General features: G+C 50.9%; 1 protein-coding gene across 2 annotated transcripts in view; it reads left to right on the top strand.

Moving 5' to 3' along the window:
• Positions 1-7,401: 7,401 nt before the first annotated feature.
• The window catches only part of ZNF451 (zinc finger protein 451), a 121,701-nt gene continuing 108,795 nt past the window's right edge, over positions 7,402-20,307 (top strand). For both annotated transcript variants that reach the window (XM_068281423.1, XM_068281424.1), the window contains exon 1: positions 7,402-7,628. The gene's annotated coding sequence lies outside the window, so the exon portion shown is untranslated. The remainder of the gene's footprint in view (positions 7,629-20,307) is intronic.

Consider the following 20,307-nt stretch of genomic DNA (forward strand, 5'->3'; position numbering starts at 1 on the left):
ATGTGTCTTTGAGCTAACAGGATGTGATCTATCAGAAGATTTGTCCTCATGGTGACGTCTGCTGTGTATATTTTCTGCAATGGAGTTTCCTGCTGGTAAATGTAGTGCGGCACCATTATCGTCTGCGCCATAATCTGTTGGAGAAATAATAACAGAGAACAGTCATTGTCCTGTCAGCAGTCGTGTGTGTTGCTGTAGCAGTTACAAATAATAAAAACCAGATCACACACAAACTCAATAGATAAAAATATAAAACCAAGAAAAAAAAACACAGCGACCCACCCATAAGATCCAATGTTATAGAAACAATCACATCAATCAATCCAGTTCAACAATAGAGCAGATGCCTCCCGCCTTGCAGCACATGTAATGTACAGACTGGGAGCCCCAATACACAGCAAGGTTCCACATAGCATCACAGATATACCACCCAACACATACCAGTATAGATACATAAATGTAAGTGCTGCAGGGTTAAAGCGGTGGCTGCTGCTGGCATAGTAGTGACACAGTGGTGGCTGCTGCTAGAACATTAGGGGCACCGGGGTAGCTGATGCCGGCACATTAGGGGCACTGGGGTGAAAGTCGCTGGCACATTAGGGGCACTGGGGTAGCTAATGCCGGCACACTAGGGGCACTGGGGTGGCTGATGCTGGCACATACAGGGACAGTGCCAGGGACATTGCTGCCAGTCACATACAGGGACAGAGCCAGGGACAATGCTGCCAGTCACATACAGGGACAGTGCCAGGGACAATGCTGCCAGTCACATACAGGGACAGTGCCAGGGACAATGCTGCCAGTCACATACAGGGACAGTGCCAGGGACAATGCTGCCAGTCACATACAGGGACAGTGCCCGGGACAATGCTGCCAGTCATATACAGGGACAGTGCCCGGGACAATGCTGCCAGTCACATACAGGACAGTGCCTGGGACAATGCTGCCAGTCACATACAGGGACAGTGCCAGGGACAATGCTGCCAGTCACATACAGGAACAGTGCCCGGGACAATGCTGCCAGTCACATACAGGGACAGTGCCAGGGACAATGCTGCCAGTCATATACAGGGACAGTGCCAGGGACAATGCTGCCAGTCACATACAGGGACAGTGCCAGGGACAATGCTGCCAGTCACATACAGGGACAGTGCCCGGGACAATGCTGCCAGTCACATACAGGGACAGTGCCCGGGACAATGCTGCCAGTCACATACAGGGCCAGTGCCCGGGACAATGCTGCCAGTCACATACAGGGCCAGTGCCCGGGACAATGCTGCCAGTCATATACAGGGACAGTGCCCGGGACAATGCTGCCAGTCACATACAGGGACAGTGCCCAGGACAATGCTGCCAGTCACATACAGGGACAGTGCCAGGGACAATGCTGCCAGTCACATACAGGGACAGTGCCCGGGACAATGCTGCCAGTCACATACAGGGACAGTGCCAGGGACAATGCTGCCAGTCATATACAGGGCCAGTGCCCGGGACAATGCCGCCAGTCACATACAGGACAGTGCCCGGGACAATGCCGCCAGTCACATACAGGACAGTGCCCGGGACAATGCCGCCAGTCACATACAGGGACAGTGCCAGGGACAATGCTGCCAGTCATATACAGGACAGTGCCCGGGACAATGCTGCCAGTCACATACAGGGACAGTGCCCGGGACAATCCTGCCACTCACATACAGGGACAGTGCCCGGGACAATGCTGCCAGTCACATACAGGGACAGTGCCCAGGACAATGCTGCCAGTCACATACAGGGACAGTGCCAGGGACAATGCTGCCAGTCATATACAGGGACAGTGCCAGGGACAATGCTGCCAGTCACAAACAGGGACAGTGCCCGGGACAATGCTGCCAGTCACATACAGGGACAGTGCCAGGGACAATGCTGCCAGTCACATACAGGGACAGTGCCAGGGACAATGCTGCCAGTCACATACAGGGACAGTGCCAGGGACAATGCTGCCAGTCACATACAGGGACAGTGCCCGGGACAATGCTGCCAGTCACATACAGGACAGTGCCTGGGACAATGCTGCCAGTCACATACAGGGACAGTGCCAGGGACAATGCTGCCAGTCACATACAGGGACAGTGCCCGGGACAATGCTGCCAGTCACATACAGGGACAGTGCCAGGGACAATGCTGCCAGTCATATACAGGGACAGTGCCAGGGACAATGCTGCCAGTCACATACAGGGACAGTGCCAGGGACAATGCTGCCAGTCACATACAGGGACAGTGCCCGGGACAATGCTGCCAGTCACATACAGGGACAGTGCCCAGGACAATGCTGCCAGTCACATACAGGGCCAGTGCCCGGGACAATGCTGCCAGTCACATACAGGGCCAGTGCCCGGGACAATGCTGCCAGTCATATACAGGGACAGTGCCCGGGACAATGCTGCCAGTCACATACAGGGACAGTGCCCAGGACAATGCTGCCAGTCACATACAGGGACAGTGCCAGGGACAATGCTGCCAGTCACATACAGGGACAGTGCCCAGGACAATGCTGCCAGTCACATACAGGGACAGTGCCCGGGACAATGCTGCCAGTCATATACAGGGACAGTGCCAGGGACAATGCTGCCAGTCACAAACAGGGACAGTGCCCGGGACAATGCTGCCAGTCACATACAGGGACAGTGCCAGGGACAATGCTGCCAGTCACATACAGGGACAGTGCCCAGGACAATGCTGCCAGTCACATACAGGGACAGTGCCAGGGACAATGCTGCCAGTCATATACAGGGACAGTGCCAGGGACAATGCTGCCAGTCACAAACAGGGACAGTGCCCGGGACAATGCTGCCAGTCACATACAGGGACAGTGCCAGGGACAATGCTGCCAGTCACATACAGGGACAGAGCCAGGGACAACGCTGCCAGTCACATACAGGGACAGCGCCAGGGACAATGCTGCCAGTCATATACAGGGACAGTGCCCGGGACAATGCTGCCAGTCACATACAGGGACAGTGCCCGGGACAATGCTGCCAGTCACATACAGGGACAGTGCCAGGGACAATGCTGCCAGTCATATACAGGGCCAGTGCCCGGGACAATGCTGCCAGTCACATACAGGACAGTGCCCGGGACAATGCCGCCAGTCACATACAGGACAGTGCCCGGGACAATGCCGCCAGTCACATACAGGGACAGTGCCAGGGACAATGCTGCCAGTCATATACAGGACAGTGCCCGGGACAATGCTGCCAGTCACATACAGGGACAGTGCCCGGGACAATCCTGCCACTCACATACAGGGACAGTGCCTGGGACAATGCTGCCAGTCACATACAGGGACAGAGCCAGGGACAATGCTGCCAGTCACATACAGGGACAGTGCCAGGGACAATGCTGCCAGTCACATAGAGGGACAGTGCCCGGGACAATGCTGCCAGTCACATACAGGGACAGTGCCAGGGACAATGCTGCCAGTCATATACAGGACAGTGCCCGGGACAATGCTGCCAGTCACATACAGGGACAGTGCCCGGGACAATCCTGCCAGTCACATACAGGGACAGTGCCCGGGACAATGCTGCCAGTCACATACAGGGACAGTGCCTGGGACAATGCTGCCAGTCACATACAGGGACAGTGCCCGGGACAATGCTGCCAGTCACATAGAGGGACAGTGCCCGGGACAATGCTGCCAGTCACATAGAGGGACAGTGCCTGGGACAATGCTGCCAGTCACATACAGGGACAGTGCCCGGGACAATGCTGCCAGTCACATAGAGGGACAGTGCCCGGGACAATGCTGCCAGTCACATAGAGGGACAGTGCCTGGGACAATGCTGCCAGTCACATAGAGGGACAGTGCCCGGGACAATGCTGCCAGTCACATAGAGGGACAGTGCCTGGGACAATGCTGCACGTCACAAACAGGGACAGTGCCAGGGACAATGCTGCCAGTCATATACAGGGACAGTGCCAGGGACAATGCTGCACGTCACAAACAGGGACAGTGCCAGGGACAATGCTGCATGTCACAAACAGGGACAGTGCCCGGGACAATGCTGCCAGTCACATACAGGGACAGTGCCCGGGACAATGCTGCCAGTCACATACAGGGACAGTGCCAGGGACAATGCTGCCAGTCATATACAGGGACAGTGCCAGGGACAATGCTGCCAGTCACATACAGGGACAGTGCCCGGGACAATTCTGCCAGTCACATACAGGGACAGTGCCAGGGACAATGCTGCCAGTCACAAACAGGGACAGTGCCTGGGACAATGCTGCCACTCACATACAGGGACAGTGCCAGGGACAATGCTGCCAGTCACATACAGGGACAGTGCCAGGGACAATGCTGCCAGTCACATACAGGGACAGTGCCAGGGACAATGCTGCCAGTCATATACAGGGACAGTGCCAGGGACAATGCTGCCAGTCACATACAGGGACAGTGCCCGGGACAATCCTGCCACTCACATACAGGGACAGTGCCAGGGACAATGCTGCCAGTCACATACAGGGACAGTGCCCAGGACAATGCTGCCAGTCACATACAGGGACAGTGCCAGGGACAATGCTGCCAGTCATATACAGGGACAGTGCCAGGGACAATGCTGCCAGTCACATACAGGGACAGTGCCCGGGACAATTCTGCCAGTCACATACAGGGACAGTGCCAGGGACAATGCTGCCAGTCACAAACAGGGACAGTGCCAGGGACAATGCTGCCACTCACATACAGGGACAGTGCCAGGGACAATGCTGCCAGTCACATACAGGGACAGTGCCAGGGACAATGCTGCCAGTCACATACAGGGACAGTGCCAGGGACAATGCTGCCAGTCATATACAGGGACAGTGCCAGGGACAATGCTGCCAGTCACATACAGGGACAGTGCCCGGGACAATCCTGCCACTCACATACAGGGACAGTGCCAGGGACAATGCTGCCAGTCACATACAGGGACAGTGCCCGGGACAATGCTGCCACTCACATACAGGGACAGTGCCCGGGACAATGCTGTCAGTCACATACAGGACAGTGCCCGGGACAATGCTGCCAGTCACATACAGGGACAGTGCCCGGGACAATGCTGCCAGTCACATACAGGACAGTGCCCGGGACAATGCTGCCAGTCACATACAGGACAGTGCCCAGGACAATGCCGCCAGTCACATATAGGGACAGTGCCAGGGACAATGCTGCCAGTCACAAACAGGGACAGTGCCAGGGACAATGCTGCCAGTCATATACAGGGACAGTGCCAGGGACAATGCTGCCAGTCACATACAGGGACAGTGCCCGGGACAATCCTGCCACTCACATACAGGGACAGTGCCAGGGACAATGCTGCCAGTCACATACAGGGACAGTGCCCGGGACAATGCTGCCACTCACATACAGGGACAGTGCCCGGGACAATGCTGCCAGTCACATAGAGGGACAGTGCCAGGGACAATGCTGCCAGTCACATACAGGGACAGTGCCCGGGACAATGCTGCCAGTTACATACAGGACAGTGCCTGGGACAATGCTGCACGTCACAAACAGGGACAGTGCCAGGGACAATGCTGCCAGTCACATACAGGGACAGTGCCAGGGACAATGCTGCCAGTCATATACAGGGACAGTGCCAGGGACAATGTTGCACGTCACAAACAGGGACAGTGCCAGGGACAATGCTGCCAGTCACATACAGGGACAGTGCCAGGGACAATGCTGCCAGTCATATACAGGGACAGTGCCAGGGACAATGCTGCACGTCACAAACAAGGACAGTGCCAGGGACAATGCTGCCAGTCACATACAGGGACAGAGCCAGGGACAATGCTACACGTCACAAACAGGGACAGTGCCAGGGACAATGCTGCCAGTCACATACAGGGACAGTGCCAGGGACAATGCTGCCAGTCACAAACAGGGACAGTGCCAGGGACAATGCTGCCAGTCACATACAGGGACAGTGCCAGGGACAATGCTGCCAGTCACAAACAGGGACAGTGCCAGGGACAATGCTGCCAGTCACATACAGGGACAGTGCCCGGGACAATGATGCCAGTCACATACAGGGACAGTGCCCGGGACAATGCTGCCAGTCACATACAGGACAGTGCCTGGGACAATGCTGCACGTCACAAACAGGGACAATGCTGCCAGTCATATACAGGGACAGTGCCAGGGACAATGCTGCACGTCACAAACAGGGACAGTGCCAGGGACAATGCTGCCAGTCACAAACAGGGACAGTGCCAGGGACAATGCTGCCAGTCACATACAGGGACAGTGCCCGGGACAATGCTGCCAGTCACAAACAGGGACAGTGCCAGGGACAATGCTGCCAGTCACATACAGGGACAGTGCCCAGGACAATGCTGCCAGTCACATACAGGGACAGTGCCAGGGACAATGCTGCCAGTCATATACAGGGACAGTGCCAGGGACAATGCTGCCAGTCATATACAGGGACAGTGACAGGGACAATGCTGCCAGTCACATACAGGGACAGTGCCAGGGACAATGCTGCCAGTCACATACAGGGACAGTGCCTGGGACAATGCTGCACGTCACAAACAGGGACAGTGCCTGGGACAATGCTGCCAGTCACATACAGGGTCAGTGCCAGGGACAATGCTGCCAGTCATATACAGGGACAGTGCCCAGGACAATGCTGCCAGTCACATACAGGGACAGTGCCCGGGACAATGCTGCCAGTAACATACAGGGACAGTGCCCGGGACAATATTGCCAATCACAAACTGGGACAGTGCCAGGGACAATGCTGCCAGTCACATACAGGGACAGTGCCCGGGACAATATTGCCAATCACAAACTGGGACAGTGCCAGGGACAATGCTGCCAGTCACATACAGGGACAGTGCCAGGGACAATGCTGCCAGTCACATACAGGGACAGTGCCAGGGACAATGCTGCCAGTCACATACAGGGACAGTGCCAGGGACAATGCTGCCAGTCACATACAGGGACAGTGCCAGGGACAATGCTGCCAGTCACATACAGGGACAGTGCCAGGGACAATGCTGCCAGTCACATACAGGGACAGTGCCAGGGACAATGCTGCCAGTCACATACAGGGACAGTGCCAGGGGCGAGCGATTGTTAGTGGAAAAGAGAGCTAAGACCATCACAGTGACAGTGACTGACAGGCACAACATAGTACTCACGTTATGTGCTCTATAGTGACCTCCTCCACCACACAGGAAGCACTCTGCAGCCAGCCAATACAATACGGCAGGAAGTACAATATACAGGAAGCACTATGTATCCAGGCTGTGGAGCTCTAGGGCAGCTTAAAAATACTGCATCTGCGCATGTGCTAAGACATGTCACGTGATGCAGTGTAATTCTAAACGATGTTGATACTGAGCATGCGCGGCAGCGTAATCCTTAGGGCAGCGCAATCAGACACAACACCGGGCATCACAAGTTACATTGTAACATCCGCGTTAATTCAAGGAGGGACTTTGTATGATTTGTCCCTTGCCAGATCGTACGTCAGCACGCATGACGTTTCAGCGTATCGGAGCATGCCTGCTGCAGTTACCTTCCCGCTGTTTATGATTCTTTGCGGACCGCGGAGCCTGCCTCCTCTGTAATATACTGTGCACAGGCTACCTTCAATGTGGTGAGACCCTTTGATTTCAAGCAACAATACTAACATGCACTGCATTTTACTCCCCGCAGCACGTGCTAGTAATCAAGGGGTTATTGGCTGATTGTGAAACGCTGCAGGACTGCTTTCTGTGTGCTAATGCAGAATCATCCTGATCGTTCGTTTATTGCTTTTTTGCTCTGGATATTGCTTGCTAGTATATCTGCCCACTGGACTGGTTGATGCGCAAGTTGCTCTCTGGCCAGTTGCTCTATTTCTCTGTGGCTACTGGCTAAGACATCGGTGTGTGTGTGACTGCGTCTATGCGTGTGTTGAATGGGGGTGGTACGGTACCTCTCAGCAGTTTGTGTCTGGGGGAGGGGGGGGGTGCTGCTGCTGCTGGTGGCCTGACTCGTAATTGTATACAAGCAAGAGGGGGGGAGGGGGGCGGTGCTTGACCAGTACTTTTTACTACAAAAAAAACGAACCACATATCAGTAGCTAAATATTGGCTGTACATTACATATGCATTTCACTGTCCACTTTTGGATTTCACAGAATTTTTATATAGTATTTGCAGAGATTGATGCTCCTGACAGTTCATGGCATGTTCCATCTTTGACTGTCTTGTCTGAAGCCAATTGTGATGTAATATCCTCCCATACCCTGCTTCATGATTGATTATTCTTTAGCCCTCTCAAGTCCCAGCCCTCAGACACTCCCACCAGTCTCTGGTCTAACAGGGGCATATTGTCTGTCACTCAGCCTGGGAGCGATCATGTTGGGGGGGGGGGGGGGGGGGGAGCTGTTGCGTGTGATCTCGCTGTCATTTTGGGGCTTGGCGGCGCGGACTATCATGTTGTCAGTTTTTGTTTGGTGGGAGGGGGGGCGATCTCGTTGTCAGGCTGGGTGGGGGGGTGCGGCTGAACGCGCTGTCAGTCTGCGGGCCGGGGGGGGTGGGGGTGTGCTGGCGATCGCGTGGTCAGTCGTGGGGGGGTTGAGCGGGCGATCGCGCTGTCAGTCTGGGTGGGGGACTGGTGCGGGCGATCGCGCTGCCAGTCTGGGTGGGTAGGGGACTGGTGTGGCTGCGGGCAATCATGGTGGGGGTGGGTTGGGATGCGGGTGATCATGATCTCATTCTTAGGGGGTTGTGGGCGATCATGTCATCTGTGAGGGGGTGGGGTTATTAGGGTGGGTGCGGGCGATCATGATGCCATTTGCGGGGTGGGGGGCGGGGCTGCGGGCGATCATGTCAGTCGCAGGGGGGGGGGGAGAGCTGCGGGCGATCATGTCAGTTGTGGGGGCAGGAGCTGCGGGCGATCATGTCAGTCGCGGGGGGATGTGGTGCGGGCGATCATGTCGGGGGGGGGGGGGGTCGCGGGCGATCATGATGTCATTCCCGGGGGGGGTGCAGGCTGTCATGTCAATCGCGGGGGGGGGGGATGGGTTGCGGGCGATCATGATGTCATTCGTGGGGGGCGTGCGGGTGAAGGGAACGTCACAGCCAATCAGTCCCGCCCACAGAGCCCTCCTGAGGCAGATAAAAACAATTGCGTGGATGGGGAAGGAGGGAGAGAGGAAGTAAATAATTAGGGCGGGATAGGGAAATGAAGGGGAGGACCAGGGAGGGCAGTGGAGAGAAAAAAACCCTCCCAGCATGCTCTGCAGTATCTGTTATAACAAGGAGAGAAAAGAAGGTATCCAGGAGCAACTCGCCATATAAAACTTAATGCTTTAATGCATATCTTCCAATAAAAACATCAGGAATAAAAGACGTTCATGCAGCAATACTTAGTCAGGAGGTAGTACAATAGGTGCGGAGGTAGGTCGACGATCGTTTCGCCCCTTTATGAGGGCTTTCTCGAGACCATCCTGGATACCTTCTTTTTTCTCCTTGTTATGAAAATAAGCTGCTTTCATCTGGATGTTGCACCGCTGGTTTATAGTGGATAGTGAAGTTCCTAGGCATTGGTGTGCACTCGCTCTGCAACTCTTTCTTGATGCAGTATCTGTTATGCGGCCTCCTTAGCAGCCTGGGAATAAAGATGATTACTATACAGCCAACAACAAAGGAAGAGAGATTTTTAACTTCAGTATTGCCTTTTTGGCTTCCTTCCAAACTGTTTAACACAGGAGAATAGAGATTTAAATTAGCTTTTTTTTGCCTGCTCTTTAAGGGCCTGAGCCCACTAACGCAGTTGTGTCCGCTTTTCAGCATCTGTAACATTGATGTGTAACTGAAAAGCGGACACAACTGCATCAGTGGGCTCTGGCCCTTACAGTTTTAGGCCAGGGGCCCAATGGAGTGATTTTAGCTGCAGTTTGGGACCGCTGGTGATCACAGAAAATGCTATGCTGATGAAAGTGAATGGTGGTGAACCCACAGGAGCAAGTGCAATTTAGGTAAATTGCAGTGGTGTAGCTAAGGAGCTATGGGCCCCCATGCAAGTTTTACATTGCCCCCCCCCCCCCCCCAGCACTCTATTCATAACAATTGATGCGGGGCACCAAAACCTGCGGTACTATTCTGTTAGCCTGCGGTACTATTCCCCCTCCAGGTTGCCATGGATAGTAGGGAAAGATGTAACTCTGCTGCCAGCGATCGCTGGCGTTTTAGCGCCACCTAGTGGTTGTGCCCGGCTAACGGAAAAGAACCAAACCTGCCAATGCAATTACAGTGTCAGGTGCAAGAAGGGAATGGGGAACACTTTGTTAATGATTACCACTATTCAAAGTATCTATAGAAGTGATTATGAGCACAGGACCAATAGAGAGCAAATGTTGCAGTTGAGGGAGGGCCCCTCTGGCCCAAGGGCACCGATGCAGTAGCAAAATCTGCACTCCCTATTGCTACTCCCCGGTAAATTGTGATTGCGGGTCTTGCAGCATAGGATCTGGAGTCCACAACAGATCACCAATCGCTGTAACAAAAAATTTGCTTGCATTTGCTACGGCAATTCCCACCACAGCGTTCAGAAGCACTGTACAATCTACTGCATTGCTTGCACCTCCCCCTGGTCAATTTCCACTGGCTTCCAGAATTTAGCCACATCCCCTACCACAAGATGTCAGAGGTGCTTCTCTATCTCCAAATAGAGCACCATTCATGACCTTTCGTGCTAGGGGGCAGAGCTACACATTATAAGCCATAACTACAGTTGTTTGCAAAAGTATTCGGCCCCCTTGAAGTTTTCCACATTTTGTCATTACTGCCACAAACCTGAATCAATTTCATTGGAATTCCACATGAAAGACCAACACAAAGTGGTGTACACGTGAGAAATAGAACGAAAATCATACATGATTCCAAACATTTTTTACAAATAACTGAAAAGTTGGGTGTGCGTAATTATTCAGCCCCTCTTTGGTCTGAGTGCAGTCAGTTGCCCATAGACATTGCCTGATGAGTGCTAATGACTAGATAGAGTGCACCTGTGTGTAATCTAATGTCTGTACAAATACAGGTGCTCTGTGACAGCCTCAGAGGTTATCTAAGAGAATATTGGAAGCAACAACACCATGAAGTCCAAAGAACACACCAGACAGGTCAGGGATAAAGTTATTGAGAAATTTAAAGCAGGCTTGGGCTACAAAAAGATTTCCAAAGCCTTGAACATCCCACGGAGCATTGTTCAAGCGATCATTCAGAAATGGAAGGAGTATGGCACAACTTTAAACCTACCAAGACAAGGCTGTCCAACTAAACTCACAGGCTGAACAAGGAGAGCGCTGATCAGAAATGCAGTCAAGAGGCCCATGGTGACTCTGGACGAGCTGCAGGGATCTACAGCTCAAGGTGGGGGAATTTGTCCATAAGGCAACTATTAGTCATGCACTGCACAAAGTTGGCCTTTATGGAAGAGTGTCAAGAAGAAAGGCATTGTTAACAAAAGCATAAGAAGTCCCGTTTGCATTTTGCCACAAGCCATGTGGGGGACACAGCAAACATGTGGAAAAAGGTGCTCTGGTCAGATGAGACCAAAATGGAACTTTTTGACCAAAATGCAAAACGCTATGTGTGGCGGAAAACTAACATTGCACATCACTCTGAACACACCATCTCCACTGTCAAATATGGTGGTGGCAGCATCATGCTCAGGGGGTGCATCTCTTCAGCAGGGACAGGGAAGCTGGTCAGAGTTGATGGGAAGATGGATGGAGCCAAATACAGGGTAATCTTGGAAGAAAAACCTCTTGGAATCTGCAAAAGACTTGAGACTGGGGCGGAGGTTCACCTTCCAGCAGGACAACAACCCTAAACATAAAGCCAGGGCAACAATGGAATGGTTTAAAACAAAACATATCCATGTGTTAGAAAGGCCATTCAAAGTCCAGATCTAAATCCAATCGAGAATATGTGGAAAGATCTGAAAACTGCTGTTCACAAACGCTGTCCATCTAATCTGACTGAGCTGGAGCTGTTTCGCAAAGAAGAATGAGGAAGGATTTCAGTCTCTAGATGTGCAAAGCTGGTATAGACATACCCTAAAGGAATGGCAGCTGTAATTGCAGCAAAAGGTGGTTCTACAAAGTATTGACTCGGGGCCGAATAATTACGCACACCCCACTTTGCAGTTATTGATTTGTAAAAAATATTTGGAATCCTGTATGATTTTCGTTCCACTTCTCACATGTACACCACTTTGTATTGGTCTTTCACGTGGAATTCCAATAAAATCGATTCATGTTTGTGGCAGTAATATGACAAAATGTGGAAACCTTCAAGGGGGGCTGAATACTTTTGCAAACAACTGTAGTTATGGCTTATAATGTGTAGCTCTGCCCCCTAGCACGAAAGGTCATGAATGGTGCTCTATTTGGAGATAGAGAAGCACCTCTGACATCTTGTGGTAGGGGATGTGGCTAAATTCTGGAAGCCAGTGGAAATTGACCAGGGGGAGGTGCAAGCAATGCAGTAGATTGTACAGTGCTTCTGAACGCTGTGGTGGGAATTGCTGTAGCAAATGCAAGCAAATTTTTTTGTTACAGCGATTGGTGATCTGTTGTGGACTCCAGGTCCTATGCAGTGCTTTCTGGTAGTTTTTTGTATTTTGCTGGTCCTGGTAATGTGTGACCATGATCAATATTGAGCTGTAGGGTTTTTTTTTTTGTATAAGCTAGTTACCTATCTCTGCTTAAAGGACACCCACGGTGAAAATAAACAATTGTATTTATCCTTCATCTCCTAAAACTGTTTTTTTTAAGATATTCTACCGTTCTATTTTATATTTAAATCTACTTTTTAAGTTTACTATTGTTTTTTGCTCAATGAAACATTCATGACCACGCCCCCTTGAGAAAGCAGAAGCCGGCGAAACGTCAGGGGAGCTGTACGCTTTCCTGCATGGGACGCCATGCCGTCCCGACCTCCATCCGGAACCTACACAGGTCTGTAAAAGGGCACCTCCATCGTTGCCGTGCACGCAGTTCGCTCTGCTGACCAACCGCTGCTACTTGGACCTGTGGTTCCATCTACCTGCCCGGTGGACTCCGACGCTGTTTACATCACCGGAGCGACATGTCTCTACCCTCATGGCATAATGTTCCCATCCGATATCATCTGGAGCTGGTGAGATAAGACACTACACATCACTGTTGGTCACATCTCAGGCTGGATGTGACTGGGACTGTCCTGCGAGCTATCTGCATTGCTGCTTTGTCTGTTGTTGCTGCCTGACGCAGAACCAGAAGCTTTTGCTTGCTCACTAAACACGCGGTCTTACTGAAACTGTCCCCTGCATATTGCTGTGCCAATGCAACAAGTGTGCCAAACATTAACAGCTTGGAAGAGTTTCAAGAATTATATTTAAGGCCTCGTTCACGTCATTTAGCGCAGATGGCTGTGCGATGGGAACGCAACGAGTCCGATCGCACGCCATCTGCGCTACTATGCGCTGTGCTGCAGATCCCATTCATTACAATGAATGGTATCTGCGCTGTAATTCCCAAAAATGCATGCAGCACGTGATAGCGCAATCTTGCTGCTGCGCAGCGCATATGACAACTATGAAACTATGATGTCTATGCCCTTCCACCGTTCTTGCGTGTCGCACACTATATGCGCTGCCAAAATGCGCACGGCAGCGCGTATAGTCTGAACGAGCCCTTAGTGTTTCCTCATCAGTTTGGAGGGTTAAGCTCATGATATGAACTATATATATTAAGCTCTACTATCTGCTAGTTATCAGTTGGATCTGAGCCTGTTTTCATCAGACTAGTCCTGTCAAGTTATAAGCCGGCGTATGAGTGTCAGTGTGCTTGGAGTTCTGGATGAATGAGTTGTGACGGGGTGGCCATCCCATGTATCTTTTAGGCTACTTTCACACCAAGACGTTGCGTTTTAGGGGATGTTATGGTCGCATAACGTGCCCCTAACGCAACGCATTGTGGTGTTGGAGGAGGACGTCAGATTGAGCTGCGTTATGCAGCTCTCAAAGCAGCCACTCCAGGTTAGTGATAGGAAGTCCGGATCTTTTTAAGGATTCGGATCATTTGAATCGGATCATGGAAAAGATCGAATCATTTGAATCATTTTACTAGGAAGCGGACTTGGTGAAATGATTGGCAAGACAGGACTTTCCCTGCACTGTACATTCTGTATGTTCCTGTTTCTTCCAGACAGACATCCACTGTGAACCGAATCTTTCATTGTGGTGATCCGGATGATTCGACTCACAAAAATATCCGGATCAAATAAACGATTCTTTCATGATCCGGACAACACTACAGTCCCACCACGAGTCTCCTCAGTGCAGTGAATATTATTTAGCCAAGTGGCTGGCTGCGGAGGAGGAGGGGAGACCTCCTCCTCCAACATTACTGAGCATGTGTAAACAGTCTAACGCTGTTTAGCCCAGTATATCGTACAGCATGCAGCACTTTGTTTAAACGTGCTGTGTTACAATGTAACGCAACGTGTGCACTGTGAACAGGTTGGTTGATTTTACAGTGCTGTGAGTTAGGGCTGGTTACAGACGGACGCTTGTGCAGCGTTTACTGCCAGTGTTCGGGGCTTGGCGTTAAACGCTCCCATTCAAGTGAATGGAGCGTTTGTCCCAAGCTTTCACGCACGTTTACACGAACGCGGCGTTCGAGTCCCGATTTTCCCTGGCGTTCAAGGAGCCCCTGGTAGCTACATGTAGCTTCCAGGGAGCGGTTAACCGCGACGGTTAATGTCCTCCAAGGGCAAGAAAAAACGCGACCGCATCCGAACGCTGCTGAACGCATCACCAACGCAACGCCTCCGAACGTCCATCTGAACCAGCCCTAAGGCTGCGTTACTGGCTGCTGTAACGTGGGACTTTAATGTCTCACTGTGAAACCAGCCTTAATCTTTTTATTACATTTTTGCTCAGTTAACAAAGTTTGATATTGCTTTTCTACATGTTTGTAGTTTTGGAGGCATTTATTACATTATATCATCAGGGGATGTATGTTCCACTATTTAATTAAATTCCCACTGCCAATACTTGATTGTAACATTCATTGAAGTATGCTAGAGCTAAAATCTCTTAACCTTTGACCCTTTATATATCTTCCCTGCTCTCAGAAGCCATTTTCTGCTAGGTAAGTGTTTTATACTTGTAATTATCATTGAGGGGTCACTCTGTAGTCTGACTCATACCTGATGTTTAACTCTTTCAGCCAGAAAAAGAAAAAAAGTAACAGTAATAGTTATTTTTGTGCTAGGCACTGTACATACACATGTCTATCTCATGATGTCAGAAGTCACCTAAGGTATCCTTTAATGGGAACCTGAAGCAAGAGCTATATTATAATACTAGTTGCTTGACATTCTGCTGATCTTTCTGGTCATTAGTGTCTGAACCTCTCAAATGAAGCAAGCATGCAGCTAATATTGTCAGATTTTCGTCTTATAGGATACCCGAAGTGACATGTGACATGATGAGATCAGTGTTCTCCCCAGGCTCTAGTTGTGGTGAGCACCCGGCTGTCATCGGCTCACTTCCTCATCTGCTGTAATCAGAGTTGTGCAGAAAAGCGCCAGCCCTGCATTCTCTCCTCTCACCCCACCCGGCTACTTTTTCATGCCACCCGGCTGGAAACAATTTCTGGGGAGAACACTGTGAGATAGAAATGTGTATGTACAGTGCCTAGCACACAAAATACTGTATATTCCTGCGTATAAGACTACTTTTTAACCCTTGAAAATCTTCTGAAAAGTTGGGGGTCGTCTTATACGCCGGGTGTCATTGATGCCGGGTGATACTCCCTATCATGTTACCGCCTCTCAGATCTCCCTGGTGAGGGAGCGCAATCTATTCTTCCATACTGCTCTGAACAGGTAGACACGGAAAGCTGACCAGTCTACTTAAGGAGAGTTGACCAATGGAACAAGTCAATTGACTATATACTGTTATATACTGGGTAACACATACAGTACAGCACCAGTATCTGTTCATACACAGCACCAGTACATGATATTTTTCTTTTAATTTGGTGTGCGTTGGAAGAGGGGTAGTCTTATACAGGACTGATTCAGCCACTTATGCTGGATCCACACGGTGCGTTCGCGCACTCGATTTCCCGCTCAATTCCCGTCGATTCATTTATTTCCAACATGTCCGATTTGGATTTCGATGGATCGTTAGGTCAATTTGGCATACTTTGCATGCAAATCGACCTAACGATCCATCGAAATCCAAACCGGACATGTTGGAAATAAACGAATCGACGGGAATCAAGCTGGAAATCGAGGTGCGCGAACGCACCGTGCGGATCCAGCATTACATACCTGATATTTAACTCGTTCAGACAGAGAAAGAAAACAAGGAACACAGCATAGTTATTTGTGTGCTAGGCACTGTGCATACCCAAGTCCATCTCATGTCACAGGTCACTTCGGGTATCCTTTAACATCTGATCTGCATGCTTGTTCAGGGTTTATAGCTGACAATCAGTTGCCTGGCTGTCCTGCTGAGTGGGTTGCTGCAGTATACCGTTATGACGATATACCGCAGTTTGCTTGTGCATGATAATCATACCATGCACAATCTGTGTTTACCGTTTTTTTGGGGGAGGGGGGGGGGGGCATAGCGGCGGTGCACGAACAGCAGTGGGGATAAATACTCACTTGCCGGCAGCCAGGTCCGTCTTCCACGCTGTACTGGGCTTCATTCTTCTTCCTGTTCTTGTATCACCTTTCCCTGAAACTGCGCCCCCTGGGCGCTATTACAAGGAGATGACGCAAGCAAGAACAGGAAGTAGACTGAAGTCAGTACACGCGTGAGGATCTGGCTGCTGACAAGTGAGTATTTGTCCCCTTTCCCTTCCCCTGGCTCTCTGTGCTGCGGTCACCTAATTCTAGCTGCACCTATCCCTGGCTACCTATGCTGCAGCCACCTACTACTGGCTACACCTATCCCTGGCTACCTATGCAGCAGCCACCTACCACTGGCTACCTATGCTGCGGCCACCTACCACTGGCTACACCTATCCCTGGCTACCTATGCAGCAGCCACCTACCACTGGCTACCTATGCTGCGGCCACTTACCACTGGCTACACCTATCCCTGGCTACCTATGTTGCAGTCACCTACCACTGGCTACATATAATCCCTTGCTACCTATGCTGCGGCCACCTACCACTGGCTACACCTATCCCTTGCTACTTATGCTGCGGCCACCTACTACTGGCTACACCTATCCCTGGCTACCTATGTTGCAGCCACCTACCACTGGCTACACCTATCCCTTGCTACCTATGCTGCGGCCACCTACCACTGGCTAAACCTATCCCTTGCTACCTATGCTGCGGCCACCTACCACTGGCTAAACCTATCCCTTGCTACCTATGCTGCGGCCACCTACCACTGGCTACACCTATCCCTGGCTACCTATGCTGCGGCCACCTACCACTGGCTAAACCTATCCCTTGCTACCTATGCTGCGGCCACCTACCACTGGCTAAACCTATCCCTTGCTACCTATGCTGCGGCCACCTACCACTGGCTACACCTATCCCTGGCTACCTATGCTGCGGCCACCTACCACTGGCTACCTATGCTGCAGCCACCTACTACTGGCTACACCCATCCCTGGCTACCTATGCTGCGGCCACCTACCACTGGCTACCTATGCTGCAGCCACCTACTACTGGCTACACCCATCCCTGGCTACCTATGCTCGGCCACCTACCACTGGCTACCTATGCTGCAGCCACCTACTACTGGCTACACCTATTCCTGGCTACCTATGCTGCGGCCACCTACTACTGGCTACACCTATCCCTGGCTACCTATACTGCGCCACCTACCACTGGCTACACCTATCTCTAGCTACCTATGTTGCAGCCACCTACTACTGGGTGGGGGGGAGGCACATTATTGAATGCATGGGGGGTCCATAATACCGTATACTGTAATGTATAATACCGTGGTGTTTTGTTTTTATGGTTATTATACCGTGGAATTTCATACCGTTGCAACACTAGTCAGCAGAACAGCCAGACAACTGGTATTGTTTAATATAAAATAAGTCAGCCTCTCACTTCAAGTTCTCTTTAAAGTGGACCAAACTCAGAACTTCCTCTCTGCTCTAAAATATACGCAACAGCATAACCTTTAGCCCTTGTTCACACTAAAAGCGCTTTTTTAAGCGCTTTGTGATTTTAAAAGCTCTTGCTAATGTTATCCTATGAGTGTGTTCACACTGCAGCAAAGTGATTTTGTAAAAATCCCCCATAGCCTTGCATTAGCAAGAGCTTTACAAAATCACCAGTGCTTAAAAAGCTTTTGTAGGGCTGGTGCACACCAAGCGTTTTTGGTAGCATTTTCAAAAACGCTGCGGTTTGTGAAAACGCTTGGCTAATGTATTTCAATGGGATGGTGCACACCGGCGGTTTGCGGTTTTTAGCAAACCACAAAAGTGGCACCTGCCGCATTTTTGCGGTTTGCAGATGCGTTTCTGCCTCAATGTAAAGTATAGGAAAAGCTCAAACCACTCTGAAAAACGCTAGATCAGAGCGGTTTTCCAGACGTTTTTGTTATAGTAGCTATTCAGTAACAGTTTTACTGTAACAATATATGAAATCTGCTACACAAAAAATAGCTCCAAAAAAAATGCTAGGCATGTTTAGAAAACCTCTCTAAACATGCCTAGAATCGCTATGAAAATCTGCTTCAAAAACCTCTAGCGTTTTGAGGATCTGCTAGAGGTTTTTGGTGTGCACTGGGCTGTAGTGTGAACAAGCCCTTAAAGAGACTCTGTAACGTCAAAAAGATCCCCTGGGGGGTACTCACCTCGGGTGGGGGAAGCCTCCGGATCCTAATGAGGCTTCCCACGCCGTCCTCTGTCCCACGGGGGTCTCGCTGCAGCCCTCCGAACAGCCGGCGACAGAGCCGACTGTCAGTTCAATATTTACCTTTGCAGGCTCCAGCGGGGGCGCTGTGGCTGCTCTCGGCTCCGATCTACACGGAAATACCCGATCTCAGTCGGGTCCGCTCTACTGCGCAGGCGCCGGAAACTTGCGCCTGCGCAGTAGAGCAGACCCGACGGCGATCGGGTATTTCCGTGTAGTTCGGAGCCGACAGCCGTCAGAGCGCCTGCGCAGGAGCCAGGAAGGTAAATATTGACGTCATTATTCTCGGAGGGCTGCAGCGAGACCCCTGAGGGACGGAGGACGGCGTGGGAAGCCTCATTATGATCCGGAGGCTTCCCCCCACCCGAGGTGAGTACCCCCCAGGGGATCTTTTGATGTTACAGATCCTCTTTAACCTCCTGAGTGTTGCGCCGCTCAGGAGGTGCTGTTACTTTGTGGCCGGATTTTTTATTTTTAATTGTCCCTAATTGCTGTAAACCCTCTAGCTAGCCTAGTGCTAGCTAGAAGAAGTCTCCGGCACCCCCCGATCCCCGCCGCTCCCCTGATTATATACATTACCTAGCCTAGATCCAGTGATCGGCGCAGCTCCCGGGACAGCTTCGGTCTTCACTATGGGGAGGATCGCATGTGACGTCATGACGTCGCCGACGTCATGCGCAAACCCGATCCTCCCCATAGAGAGACCGGAGCTGCGCCGGGAGGCTGCGCGATCGCTGGATCCAGGGGGGGTAACGTATAAACGGGGGGGATCGGCGGCGATCAAAGGGTGCCCGCCACTTCCACTAGCTAGCCTAGTGCTAGTTAGAGGATTTACAGCAATTGGGGACAAACTATTTATTAAGGGGGACTCCTGGGGCCACAGAGCGGTATGCCTGACACAGTGTCGGATATACCGCTAAGGAGGTTAAAGAAAAACATTTCTTTGTTACAACTGATACAAATCCTGCAATAAATCTGCAGTTTGTCTACTTCCTGCTTTCATGGAACCAGACATGTTGATAACATTCTGTTTTTACCAATTACGTCTCTGCCTTGGAGGGCAGTTGACACAGGGATTAAATTACAACTTGTGAATAGGCACAGATGAGGGGTATTATACAGGCTAAACTTTCTAAATACATACAATATGCATGTCTCTGTTTTCCTTCTGTCCTGTGCAAGAGTTCAGGTCCACTTTAAAGGACATTTGACTAGGGATGATCAATGATATAAAAATTCTTCTGAGTTGATGCAAATATATGCAGTTTGAAAATGGGTTTAAATTGATTGGTCCATTTTCAAACTGCATATATTTGCATACAAATTTGCATCAACTCAGAAGTATTTGCATCTCTTTGATAATCCCTACAACTGACCTGAGAGGGATATGGA

This window comes from Hyperolius riggenbachi, chromosome 4, assembly GCF_040937935.1.
Source record: "Hyperolius riggenbachi isolate aHypRig1 chromosome 4, aHypRig1.pri, whole genome shotgun sequence".
Taxonomy (NCBI): domain Eukaryota; kingdom Metazoa; phylum Chordata; class Amphibia; order Anura; family Hyperoliidae; genus Hyperolius; species Hyperolius riggenbachi.